The sequence below is a fragment of the Furipterus horrens genome, unplaced genomic scaffold, assembly GCF_987537825.1.
Source record: "Furipterus horrens unplaced genomic scaffold, mFurHor1.1.pri manual_scaffold_1, whole genome shotgun sequence".
NCBI classification, from domain to species: domain Eukaryota; kingdom Metazoa; phylum Chordata; class Mammalia; order Chiroptera; family Furipteridae; genus Furipterus; species Furipterus horrens.
The window spans coordinates 157,620,105-157,634,284 of record NW_028327171.1 but is presented as its reverse complement, the minus strand read 5'-3'; the positions used below and the strand labels follow the sequence as shown (position 1 = coordinate 157,634,284).

Genomic DNA, 14,180 nt, shown 5'->3' with positions numbered 1-14,180 from the left:
TGACTGGCCTGGGTAAATCCCTCCCATTGATCTTCCAACAGCAACCAAGGCTCAACTAAAAGAGGAGGGTGTACACAGCCCACACGTAGGGTGCACTTTGAGTACCCAGCTTGAGTGATAGGGGAAGCTGTGCCACTGGACCCTATAGGACACCTACTACACTAAGCCACACTACCAAGACATGGAGTCAAAGCAGCTCTACCCAACAGACAGAAAAAAATAAAGGGAGGCTGCCAAATTGAGGAGGCAAAGAAATATGGCCCAAATGAAAGAACAGAACAAAACCCCAGAAAAAGGACTAAATGAAATGTAGGTAGCCAACCTATCAGATGAAGAGTTTGAAACACTGGTGATCAGGATGTTCAAAGAACTCATTGAGTACAGCCACAAAATAAAGGAAGAAGTGAAAGTTATACAAATTGAAATAAAGAAAAATATACAGGGAACCAACAGAGAAGCTAGGATTCAAATTAATGATTTAGAACAAAAGGAAGAAATAAGCATTCACCCAGAACAGAAAGAAGAAAGAATAATTTTTTTAAATGAGGAGAGGATTAGGAACCTCTGAGACAACTTTAAACATACCAACAATTGAATCATAGGGGTACCAGAAGGAGAAGAGGAATGGCAAGCAATTAAAAACTTAATTGAAAAAATAATGAAAGAAAACTTCCCTAATTTGGTGAAGGAAATAGACATACAAGTCTAGGAAGCACAGAGAGCCCAAACAAGATGGACCCAAAGAGGACCACACTGAGACACATCATATTTAAAATGCCAAAGGTGAAAGATAAAGAGAGAATCTTAAAAGCAGCAAGAGAAAAGAAGAGAGTTACCTGCAGAGGAGTTCCCATAATACTATCAGCTGATTTCTCAAGAGAAACTTTTCAGGCAAGGAAGGGCTAGCAAGTAGTAGTCAAAGTGATGAAAAGCAAGGACCTACAACCAAGATTACAAAATCCAGCAAAGCCATCATTTAGAATGGAAGAGCAGATAAAGTGCTTCCCAGACAAGGTTAAGCTAAGGGAGTCATCATCACCAAGCCATTATTATATTAAATGTTAAAGAGCCATTTAAGAAAAAGGAGATCAAAACTATGAACATTAAAATGACAGCAAACTCATGACTATCAGCAGCTGAATGTAAAAAAAAAAAAAAAAAAAAAAAAATTAACCAAACAACAAGAATAGAAACAGAATGATAGGTATGGAGATCATTTTAAGAGTTATCAGCTTGGAGAGGGAATGGGGAGAAAGGAGGAAATGGTGCATCAAGAAGCATAACTGGTAGGAACAAAACAGATGGGGTGTTTAGAATAGTATAGGAAAAGGTGAAGCCAAAGAACTTACATGCAGGACCCATGGACATGAATAAGGGGAAGGAGAGTTGCTAGAGGGAAGGTAGGTACCAGGTGGAAGGGGGCAAAAGGAAAAAAATTAGGACAACTATAACAGCATAATCAATAAAATATACTTTATAAAGAAGCATATCTATTTTTTTCCTAATTACTAAATTATGCTGCTTATGATAGAAAACATGGAAAACAAAGAGCACAGAAGAAAAACCTTACCTGCAGTTTTAGCACATTGAGAACTGCTGAAAACACTTTAATGTATATCCCTCTAATACTTACACAGAATCATAATATACAGATTTTTGTAACATTTTCCCACTTAGGAATTTATCAGGTACATCTACTGATTTTCTTTTAAAGTCTTCTACAACCTAATGCTAATGGCAGGACATCCATGCATCACAAGGACAACCTAATTAATTAACCAACATGATTTCTGATATTTTGCAATTATAAACTATGTCATGATACAATTTTGCTCAGACTTCTGGTTTTTCTTTTTTCCTTTAAATGAAATACTGGAAGTAAAATTTCTCTGAGAGAAAAAATTAATGCTCCCAATACATATTGCCAAAGTTTCCTAGGAAGAATCAAATTATTTAACCTGTACCTGTAAGTGAATGGTAGTGACCCTTTCCCATATCCTTCCCTTATCAATACTGGTTATTACTAATCTTTTAAACGTTAACAAATTGATAATTAAAAACATATATCTTAATTTTATACTAATTTCTCATTTCTATTATTTTTGAGGCAATTTGTAATTCTTTTGGCAAGAATGTTCACAAGGACATTAAAAATGTGCTTTGTAAACTTCCTCTCTCAAATCCCAGTCTCAGAAATTTGATTTTAAGATAGTTTATAAATGTGGTTTATATGCTAAAAATATTAACCCTTGAATTGAGTATCACATATGCTGTAAATCTTTCTCCAGTTCTTTCATTTGGTTTTTAATTTTATTTATTCTATTTTTAATAATGTCTCCTTGAACTTTGGGCACTGCAGCTTTACCAGAATCCTCTCCTTTACCTTCACTTTCTCCACCTTCCTGTTAGGGGCTAACTCCTCCATCCCCAGGATCTCGTATTTGATATTATAGTATTTGATTTTCTGTTCTTATCATTAGACTATGACTTCTTTGAAGGTAGGAACTGTGCCCTTCATAACATTGCAAATCTTTATAGTATATAATCTCCAGTAGATGTTTAAGAAATATTCAGTAGATGAATAAAATAAAAGGCTAGGCCTCTCCTCTGTTACAATTTCCTGAGAAGAAAAATAGTATTAATAGTAACACTATTACTTAAAAAATACAGTATTAATGACTTCATAACATCCTTTCAAGACTTCACTGCAGCATCTTTGATTTTGAATCATTTTGATGTATAGTGCTTGTTTTTGTAGAAATGTATGTTCTTTAAATTTGTTTTCCTATCAAAGAGAAAATTAACATTAAGTAAAATACTGATTATTTTCTTATTTTAATCTTCCTGATGATATCTTTCAAAACTTACTAATTGATAAACTTCTAAAGTCAAATAATGTTGAGTGACAGTTATCAGGATATATAAAAAAAGGGAAGATTAATTTTTGTGTAGTTAAAAGAACAGTTAAGTGAAAGTGCTTGAGCTCAAATATTAACCACTTACTAGCCTTGTAATCTTAGACAAATTATTTAAACTCTCTAAATCTCAATTTCTTCATCTATAAAATGGGATTGGTAATGGTATATACCTCACAGAATGATTGTGGAGATTATAGAAATGACATAGTAATGCCCTTCACATAGGGTCTAGAACATAGTATCGTATCGTATCGTATCGTATCGTATTGGCAGCCGTCCGTCTCGAGAGACGATGGTGTAGCTTCTTAAGAGTCTATCTGCACCGCCGAGAATGGCTGTGCAGTCCGACTCGGGAGTGACACGGTATCTGTCTCCTCCCGTGTTGAATCGACATCTTGCGATGACGCTGGAGTGTCCTCTCCAGTGAAGCTGAAGCTACAGAGCCTGGGCAGGGTGATATGGAGGGTCTGCTGTTGCTCATGCAGCAGACCCCCCCCTCTCTTCGCAGCTGAAGGGTCCAAGGGAAAGACGGAGTCAATACAGCTTGGCTTCAGGTGCGCCACAGAAGTTGCCGGTGTTGACTACAACGTCAAACCGCCTTAGGGACTCCGGCTCCGGATTTTCTGTCGGGGTTTACTCCCTTAGCCTTTCCCCTGAAGAGGTATGCCGCAAGGCAGCGGAGGTTTTTTGGAGTCAGAGTTTTCCTTCTCTGATGTGCCCTGACTGGAAGATCGAACCAGCGACACTTAGCTCGCAGGCCGACGCTCAATCCACTGAGCCAAACCAGCCAGGGCTCTAGAACATAGTAAACATTCGATAAATGGTAACCGTTATTAATTTTTAACTAACCTACCCAGAGTGGCTTAGAAGAATCTTTAACCATAACTATATAAATAAATCCCAGCTATAATCACCCTGGATCTGGCAAAATTGAGTTGCCCAAGTGATAAGCAGCTCAACTTCAAGCCAACACCTACGATTAGGTTGTCTGCCCTCATGCTTTTCAATGGGGTCTGTATGTAGGCCTGTGGCTTATCTTCTCTTCCTATAGCACCTTAACATGCATAGCATGTGATTCCTTAACTAATATTTTATTTTTTTATCTCAGACTCAGCAATTCTGGAAAGATAACTGCCCATTTCTGACTACAGTCTTCATAGCCCCCTGAAAAATTATGCAACAAACCAGTATCTTAAGTTATATCATTGTAAGCATTTGGCCTATATTTGTGAAAACCCATCATCCATGATGCAAGAACAGACACACATACAGAGACGTCATTGTATTTTTAACCTTTTATGAATAAGTACTTTCATTTATTCCCTGCAACAAAGTATGAGATGGATGTTATTTTTATATTTTATAGCTGAGGAAACCGAGGCTCAGATAAATCAAGTAATGTATATTGTCTAAGGTCACACAGTGGCACAATTCCTTCCATTTTCTTTTATAAGAACACTATCCCCAGGTGAACATCATTCTCTTCTTTCAAGTCCTGTCCAAGCTCGTATCCAACCATGAAAAAGTTGTGGCTCTGCTTTCTACCTACAACTAGGAGTGTGTCTTTCACTCTTCTCTTCATGGCACTTTTCCAGAAAATTTCTTAAAAGAGCAGAACTAGAAAAGTGAATATGAAGAATTCAGAGAGCTTTCAAGCAGGGAAAGCACGCAGAAATTTTTTTGTCATGCAGAAAAAAAAGTCACAATTACCAAAAGATGGAAACAATTCAAATGTGTGTGTATATATATACACATACACACAAGTGAATGGATAAACAAACCATGGCATATACATACAATGGAATATTATTCCGCCTTATAAAGGACTGGAATTCTGATACATGCCATAAAATGGGTGAACATTGACAACATTATGCTAAGTCAAATTTGTCAAACACAAAAGAAAAATACAGTATGATTCCATCTATACAACAAACCTAGAGTAGTCAGAAAAGAAAATATAATGGTGACTACCAGCAATTGAGGGGAGGGAAAATGGGAAGTTAATGTTTAATGGGTACAGAATTTCAGAATGGGATGATGGAAACATTTTAAAGATGGATAGTGGTGATGGTTGCAAAACAATGTGAATGGCACTTAAAGCCACTGAATTGTGCACTCAAAACAACTAAAATAGTAAATCTATTTGTATTTTACCATAATAAAAAAACTGAGTGTTATTTCTACTTCTGATTGTAACTCTAGAGTCTACTGCCTTTTCTAATCTTACTAGTTTTTATTTTTTCTACATATTATTAAAGATTTTACGAAATGATAACACTTTACAAAAATGTGTCAGCTACTTGTCAAGCATTATTCTTCTTTCATTCTAATTACCATAATATAGATTCACTAGGGCTATTACTCTTTAAAGTGACTAAAAGTATGAAATTTGGTTAAACTAGAGATTTAAAAACTTGAGAAATCTTTAAAAACATTTCAACCTATCATCATAGGAAGACAGAACAAAGAACGATATTTGCAGCTTCAAGGAATACAAATAAAAGCCTACAGTCTTTTCCCTACCTTAATGTTCTTCAACTTTTCTGCTACAATGAATACTATCATCCACTAAACTTTCTTTTAAAACTCACCCTTGGCTGCTTTTCTGACTGTTCCCACTCTGTGAATCATTTCTGTAGGTTCAGTACCTAACCCTTTGCTCTTCTTTTCATGTTCGTCATATATTCATTTATTACACACAAGTTTGTTGAATTCATCCTAAGCACCTCACACTGCACTTAGGGCTAGGAATATAATAGTGAACCAAATACAGTCCTTGCCTCCTAGTGCATAAAACAGATAACTAAGAAATTTTAACACCTTCTTCTTAAACTGATCTATCTTCTTCTAACCCATTTGCTACATGGCATCTGTGGTAGTTTGCCACATGGTGACTCCCAAGCTACCATGCTACCTCGTATCCACATCCTTCTGTAGCTCCCCCACCTTGAATTTAAAGTAGAATCATGATAAGATGCAGCATAAATTATGCTGTGCTAATTCTAAGCCAATGCCTTCAGGAAGCCTGGGAGCTTTCTTACTTTTTCACTGTTGGGAATCATGAGCTGCCATGAAGTCTGTCTTCCCATCAGGAGACACCATTAGCAGAGACCACCTGGAGAGGGAGAGAACCTAAAACTAAACAGAGAGAGAGAGAAAAATCCCGTAGACCTAGCATTTTAGCTGAGCCCATTCCCTAGCCAACTGCAGATGAGAATCCTCAAGGACAGCCAAAAAGCCATACAGATGAGCCCAGGCCAGTATCATAAACAAATAATTTCTTTTTAATATTACAAAACTTTAAAAAATATTTTATTGTTTATGCTATTAGAGTTGCCCAATTATTCCCCCTCTGCTCCCTCCACCCAGCCTGCTTCCCACTCCCACAGTCAATCCCCACACTCTTGTCCATGTCCATGGGTCCTTTGTATACGTTCTTTTACGAATCCCTTCATCTTCTTTCAAACAATCCCTGTTACTAAATTTGGGGTGGTTTGTTATGTAGAATTAAATAAAACAGCATCTCACTGAACTTAAATTCTGAAAATTTTTACATATGTCATCTTAAAAACTAAAAACTGAATTCATTTGTGTTTCCATTCAAGTTCCATTCTAATCAACTTCCTTTTCCCTGTAGTACCTACCATTCTTAGAAGTATAGAGCTCTAAAAACATCATCCATTCTCATTCACTTCATGTTGTATTAGTACTAAAGGATATTAATGAATGTTGGAACCAAAATGATTCATAGACAAGTAAATTTATAAAAGACTGGATTAACTGAAATTATAAAACTGTCTTTACTAATAGATTTCTTAGAGACTTTGCTGTTGAGTTTGTTAAATTCAAGAGAGGGATAAAAATGAATATTTTCAAACTATATTGGACATGAAATTCTATTTTCCATAAATAATTTGATTGTACTAGTTTTTACAAAATACACTTTGGGAAAATGAACAAAGTAAGGACAAAGTGACACATTAGATCAAGAAGAAAGAGGACAGTCTAATTGTTCATGAAGGTCTTCCTTTTCTCAAAAGACAAAAGCAAAAGCATATTTTTCTGCATGTATACAATGCTTTAATAAAAAGTAGAAAAACAGAAACACCAACTCAAAGTAGAAATAGGGATAGGTATAACAATACTAAGAACCAATGATATGAAATTGTAGTGGTTCATGTCAGCATAATTCCATGATTCCTTTTTTTCCTTAATTAGGTCTGCATTTTGGGAACAGAGACACAGAAATTGGGAAGAAGGAGAAAGAACCACAGTGATCACATCAAAAGAGGACAGGGCTTAATACATTAGTAAAGAGAGTATTAAAATATCTATAAATGTCCTAGCGACCAAATAAGCAGTCATATGTAGTGAGAAGGTATTCAATGGAGTAAACTATCTCCTGAATATAGAAATCCTAGTAAAAGCGAGGTGTTTGTTCAGTGAGTATAGGAATACAAGGAGCAAAGTTACTAAGTTTCCTATCTAAAAAAGGGTTAAGAATGTTTTGGAACAGAAATTTAGGGTTAGAAAATATGTTATGATATACTTTAATGGAAAGCATACTGAACTAAAATTCAAAAGACTTAGAACTAATGCACTGTGTTACAATATATAACTCACTTAATATTTTTGGCTCAGATTCCCATCTCCAAAATGAATATGAACTGTACATTCCTTTCTTGTTTTAGAACTCCATGAGCCTCTGATTCTAGATGGATTCATGCCATATGATGATTAAGTCTTAAACAGCACACAGCTGATGTGAAGTGCTGACAGCAGAGAATTATATGACTCATGTGCATGAATGTTAGCAGCCAACCACAGAGAAAGAAAGACTGTCAGTCCATTATGTTATCTATGATAATTACAAATAGATTTGAGTGTATAGAAAATAATGAGAATTTTTAAGTAAGTGGCATCAACTTCACAAGATGAAGGAGAGGAGGATGCAATTTGAAATTCTTTAAAATTTGGTAAGCCAATACTCCAGCTTCTTACTGAACTGAGAGAGTTTTAATGAAAATAATAATAATGTCCTAATCTATTGCTAAATCATATCAATGCATCATTTAAAATATTAGTTGGCCCTGACTTGGGTGACTCAGTGGGTTAAGCATCATCCTGCAAACCAAAAGGTTGCCGGTTCAATTCCCAGTCAGGGTACATACCAGGATCATGGGCCAGGTCCCCAGTTGGAGGCATAGGGGAAAACAATCAGTGTTCCTCTCACACATAGCTGTTTCTCGCCCTCTTTTTCTCCCTTCATTCTCCTCTCTCTAAAAAATTGAATAAAGTCCTTAAAATATTACTTGTATCTATATGTGTTCTTCTGTATCTGCGCAGCCATTACTATTGCCTAAATTCTCATTATCTCACCTAAGTTACCTTGAAAGCCTTCTACTTGATCTCACTGACTCTACTCTGTCCTCTAAAAGCCATTCTGCAGATTTCTATTGAAATCATATTACTTTTAACTTTCTTGCATCGCATTATTCTCCTCTTCAAAAACCTATAATGACTACCTCTTGCTATCCATATCAAGCCTAACCTCTCTTTCAGATTCATAAGGCCCTATATAATCTGACCTCATCCCACCTTTTATGCCTCTATTCTTGTATTTTTCAACATAAGTAATCCCTTCAAATACTTTCAACACAGGTCCCCCTCCTCATATATCACTCCACTTATTTATCCTGTTCCCATATATATAATATTGATTCCCACCTCCAGGCTTTTGCTATAAATTCCACCTTAGAAATACTTTATCTCATCCTGTTCATCTATAAAATTCCTAAACAAGTGGCTAAAATTCCAGCTAATTCTATATATTTACTGACCATCTATTAAGTATGAATGACAGTTGCCTTGCCCTCAAGAAGGTCATTATCTAGTAGATTAAATGAATAAATGAACCAATGAATACATTACTCTATAAGCTGAATGCATGAAATTCTGAATACATGGAGTACAGAGAAGCAGCATTTAAACCATACAAAGATGGTAGATTAAAATGGCTTCCTAAAAGAAGTGAACTTTCATCCAAGTTTTTAAGGAAGAGAAACACAAAGAAAAATACCATAAGCAAAACCATGGAATATCTTAGTGGGTTCAAGGACATGAAAGTAATTTAGGGTATATGGGAAATTGTATGTATACCTGAGAGAAATTTCAAGACATGAAGCTAAAAATATTAGCTGGGGATAGAGTATTATCAAGTCTAGGGTAATATGTTAAAGAGTTGACTTTGCCCTAAAACCAATTTAAAAAAATCAAAGAATTTTAAGTAGGGGAGTGACTTCAAGTGATGAGACCTAGCTTTTAATGGAAGAACACTCTAATAGGAAAATGGGGAGAAAGAAAAAAGGAATGTGAAATGAAGGTGGAGAGGGCAATTACAAGGCAATTTTAATATAATGCACATGAACAAACAAACAAACCAAAAATGTTGACATGCAGTTGCAGTAGAAGATGCAAAGCTATTCCAGATATTTAGAAAGCAAAATTGATAGCACTTCATCGTTGACACAATATGGGAAGCTGAGGAAAAAGAGAGCTTCTAAAGGTAACCAAAGAAACACCAATATCAATTCCTTCTTCCCGTATTACTTACATTATATCACATACAATTTAGCACTTATGCACTATGATGTAATGTGGACTACTCATTTTATGGGGATTGTTTTTACCACCCCACACAGACTGTACAATCATTGAGGGCAAGGAGTAGGCTTCTTCTTTTACTTTTTGTATCCATCCCAGGACTGAGCACACGGTTAAGTACTTAGCAAGTATAATTAAATAAGCAAAATATGATTTACTCTGGACTGTGGACTAAGTACATTTGAGCACCTTGAACACAATAAGCTCAAAACAAATATTTGCTGAATTGAAAAACAAGCTAAAGACAGACAAGTCTTGGATTCTTCTCTATACATGAAAGATCTGTGTCACTGAACACACAGAAAAATGGCTAAAATTTAAGAATGACAATACCAAGAGTTAGCAAGTATGTGGGACAGCTAGAACTCTCATATATTACCAGTGGGAATGTAAATTGATGAAATCACTTTGAAAAATTTGTGAGCAGTAGGTACTGAAACAAAATGTATTCTATGACCTAATAATTTCACTCTGAGTTATATACAAGAACATGGATGAATCTCACATACATAATGAAAAGCAAAAGAAATCAGACACTAAGGTATTCATATTGTATGATTTCAACATATATGAAGTTCAAGAACAAGTAAAACTAATCTATAGTGATAGACATTGGAATAATGGTTACCTCTGGGTAAGAAAGAATAATGACTGAGAAGGGGCATGAAGGAGGCTTCATAAGTATTGGAAAAGCTATATATCATCATCAGAATGGGGGCTACACATGCATATGTACATATGAACATTCACCTATAGTACAGCTAAGATTCATGTACTTTATCATGTGTATATTATAATAAAAAAATTTTAATACCTGTGTAGTCTTTCATTTTGGCGTTAATAAAAACTTTCTATATTCATTTAAAGCGTGTTTAAGAGAAAATAATGAGCATCTGGCTTCATTTGTACAGTACTTCTTTTCTATAAATTATGAAAATGAGCAAGTTTTTAAGTAGGTAAAGTACTTTCTCCATATCTTACAAGGTACTGAGAAGTAACCATAGCTTGAATGCAACATTATATTTACATTTTGCATTCAGTCACTCCGTAAGATTCATTATGTAAGCCAATCAGACCAGGAAAGATTTGGGTCCTCAAAGGAAGTCAATTGGGCCTAAAGAAAGTCAGGTTATAAGGAAGAATGAATCTATCTAAAGTTAACATTTTAAAATGCAGTGATGACAAGCAGCCTTATGAAAAGAAGGCTGCTAAGCTGAAGGAGAAATACAAAAAGGATATTGCTACACACTGAGCTAAAGAGAAGACAGATACAGCAAAAAAAGGGGGGGGTCAAGGCTGAAAAAAGCAAGAAAAAGAAGGAAGAGGAGGAAGACAAAGAGGATGATGAGGAAGAGGAAGATGGAAAGGAAGATGAAAATGAAGATGATAATGATGATGGATAAGTTGATTCTAACAGTTTTTTTTTTTCTTGTCGATAAAGCATTTAATCCCCTGTACACAACTCACTCCTTTCAAAGAAAATAATTGAAATGTAAGGCTGTGTAAGATTTGTTTTTAAACTGTACAGTGTCTTTTTTGTATAGTCAACACACTACAGAATGTGTCTTTGGATAGCCCAGTCCTGGTGATATTTTCAGTAGCCACTAACCTTGCCTGGTACAACTTGGGGGCTATAAATTGCCATGGAAATTTAAGGCAGTTTCTTGTTGGTACACAGCACAAATTAGTTATATATGGGGATGGTAGTTTCTTCATCCTCAGTTGTCTGATGCAGTTTACACAAAATAATTTTTGTTCTGTTAACTGGATACCACTCTGTAATGGCAAAAACAAAGTTGCAGCTTTTTTGTTGAAATTCTGAATGCTTCTAAGTAAACACAATTTTTATTTAAAAAAATAAAATGCACAATGAAAAAGAGAAAAGCAAGAAAATGAGATGGGTAAAGAGAATAAGCAAAAATGCCTTCCATCTAAAACTTTAAAAATTGAGAGATCCTTGAATAGAACAAGTGAGGAATGGAAGGACCTTGTGACTTCAGGGCATACTCTTTGTCCCCCCTACAACGATGGCCTCTTCTAAAAGTAGCATTCTGTTGCCATGATAAGAATCAAAGATTTGGTCCGGGGACAACCAACCAACCTGGAGTCTGCACGATCCTTCCCCATGTGGGAAGGCCACCCTCCCCTCAACACCGCCACTCTTATTGGGGATTTCTGGACCCATGGGTAGGTAGGACGACAACCATGCCCAGCCTGAAGCAGCTAGAAGAGCTCGAGACCTTCGCCCATTGTCCTTTATAAGATTATAAAGGGTCTTAAGTCTGAGAGGTAGGGATTGTTATTTTTTATTGTTAAAATAATTAATTAATTGTTTTTTTAAAAAAGAAGAATATATGAAAGGGTGAAGTGGGAGAGTTTGTATGTACGACCCATGGGCATGGACTTGGGGGGGGAATTGTTGGGGGAAGGGGAATGCCGGGTGGAGGGGAGCAAAGAAAAAAATTGAAACTAGTGTAACAGTATAATCGATAAAATATACTTAAAAATTTTTTTTCTATGAGTGATATCCAAGATTTTGCTGCCTATGTTTTCTTCTAGGATTTTAATGAATTAAGGTCTAACATTTCAGTCTTTGATTCATTTTGAATTTATTTTTGTGTGTAGTACAAAAAGGTGATCTAGTTTCATATTTCTGCATTTATCTGTCCAATTTTCCTAACACCATTTATTGAATAAACTATCTTTAGCCCATTGTAAAAAAAAAAAAAAAAAAAAAAAGAATCAAAGATTTGGGGGATAAAATACATGGATTATTCTCTCTGTGCAATAATGAAACAATCCAGGTTTATTTCTGATTCTACCATTGGCCAACTGTGTCAAATCTTATCAATTCACCTGTTTCTTTACGTATCAGTTTTCTTATATATAAAATAAATGTATATAATATATAATATATATTTATATATGATATCATTTATATATAAATATATATATAGTAATAGGATCCACCACATAACTAAGATAATGAATTAATTACACATCACAAGTACTCAATAAATATTACTTACCACTCACTACTTGACCAAAACTTTATAGTAATTCTGGTAAAAAATGTCTGAGTGTCTGTGCCATATCACTTAATCTGAACTGAATATGAGGTGTCTCCAGAAAATATCTAGCCATGTAATATAAAAAATAGAGCCATTTATTGAAAAAGATACAAAATACAAGAAACATTGTACATGGGGAAAATGACACCTCAGTGCCCTTCAGAGTAGGCACCTTAGGACCTCACACAGTTCTCCTTGCCATCAGCTGCCCTATCATATTTTCCTGAATCTCATTAATGTACAGAAATCTCTCTTTCCTCTCAAAGGTGATTTTAGTTTTGGGAAAAGTCAGAAGTCACAGGACACCAAATCTGGGCTGTAGGGGGTGCCGAATCACCTGGGTGATTTGATGTGTCACCAAAACCTCTGCACAAGATGTGATACATGAGTGGGCACATTGTCATGATGAAGCTGCCAATCACCACTTGCCCATAGCTGTGGCCTTCTGAATGATCAGAATAGTTTCTGCAGAGGAATATGCAAGATTAACACAAAATCTGATGCAGATTCATTGCTCTACTCACTCAGACATTTTGAATGTGATGGGCACTTAGTGCACATGCTCACTCAACGACATCTATTGCCCCCACTGACTAGTACCTCATTGTTCATGCATGCGCATTCCAGTCCACTCTCCTTGGCTGCCAGGTTTCATCAGTGTGGCACAAAGTATTCTCATTATATTAACAATAGTTGGACTTCTGACCCTGGCTGGTTTGGCTCAGTGGATTGAGCGTCGGCCTGCGAGCTAAGTGTCGCTGGTTCGATCTTCCAGTCAGGGCACATCAGAGAAGGAAAACTCTGATTCCAAAAAACCTCCGCTGCCTTGCGGCATACCTCTTCAGGGGAAAGGCTAAGGGAGTAAACCCTGACAGAAAATCCGGAGCCGGAGTCCCTAAGGCGGTTTGACGTTGTAGTCAACACCGGCAACTCCTGCGGCGCACCTGAAGCCAAGCTGTATTGACTCCGTCTTTCCCTTGGACCCTTCAGCTGCGAAGAGAGGGGGGGTCTGCTGCATGGGCAACAGCAGACCCTCCATATCACCCTGCCCAGGCTCTGTAGCTTCAGCTTCACTGGAGAGGACACTCCAGCGTCATCGCAAGATGTCGATTCAACACGGGAGGAGACAGATACCGTGTCACTCCCGAGTCGGACTGCACAACCATTCTTGGCGGCGCAGATAGACTCTTAAGAAGCTACACCATCGTCTCTCGGGACGGACGGCTGCTGACTGCAGTTGGACTTTTCTGGACAGACCTCATATCTCAAAGTATATAACATTCAGTACCTCAAAAATAAGCTAGCTGGTTAAATCCATTTGTAATAATTCTCTAGTGTTCTGCAGAGCAGTAGCTTCACCAAATTTTAATAGATATAATTTTTTTCAAATGTACAATCAAATTTAAAAAGTTAAAAATGTTTCTATAGAGCATCTCAGAGTCTTTAATGGCTAAGAAAAGATATACATAACATTTACCAAGGGTCACGATACAGCACAACTTCAGAAAGCACCATCTAGATAAGA

The 14,180-nt window shown here is 36.3% G+C and overlaps 1 protein-coding gene across 1 annotated transcript in view; it reads right to left on the bottom strand.

The window, feature by feature from the left end:
- The window catches only part of SLC4A10 (solute carrier family 4 member 10), a 278,985-nt gene that overhangs the window by 217,913 nt on the left and 46,892 nt on the right, over positions 1–14,180 (bottom strand). The gene's annotated exons all lie outside the window — the stretch shown is intronic.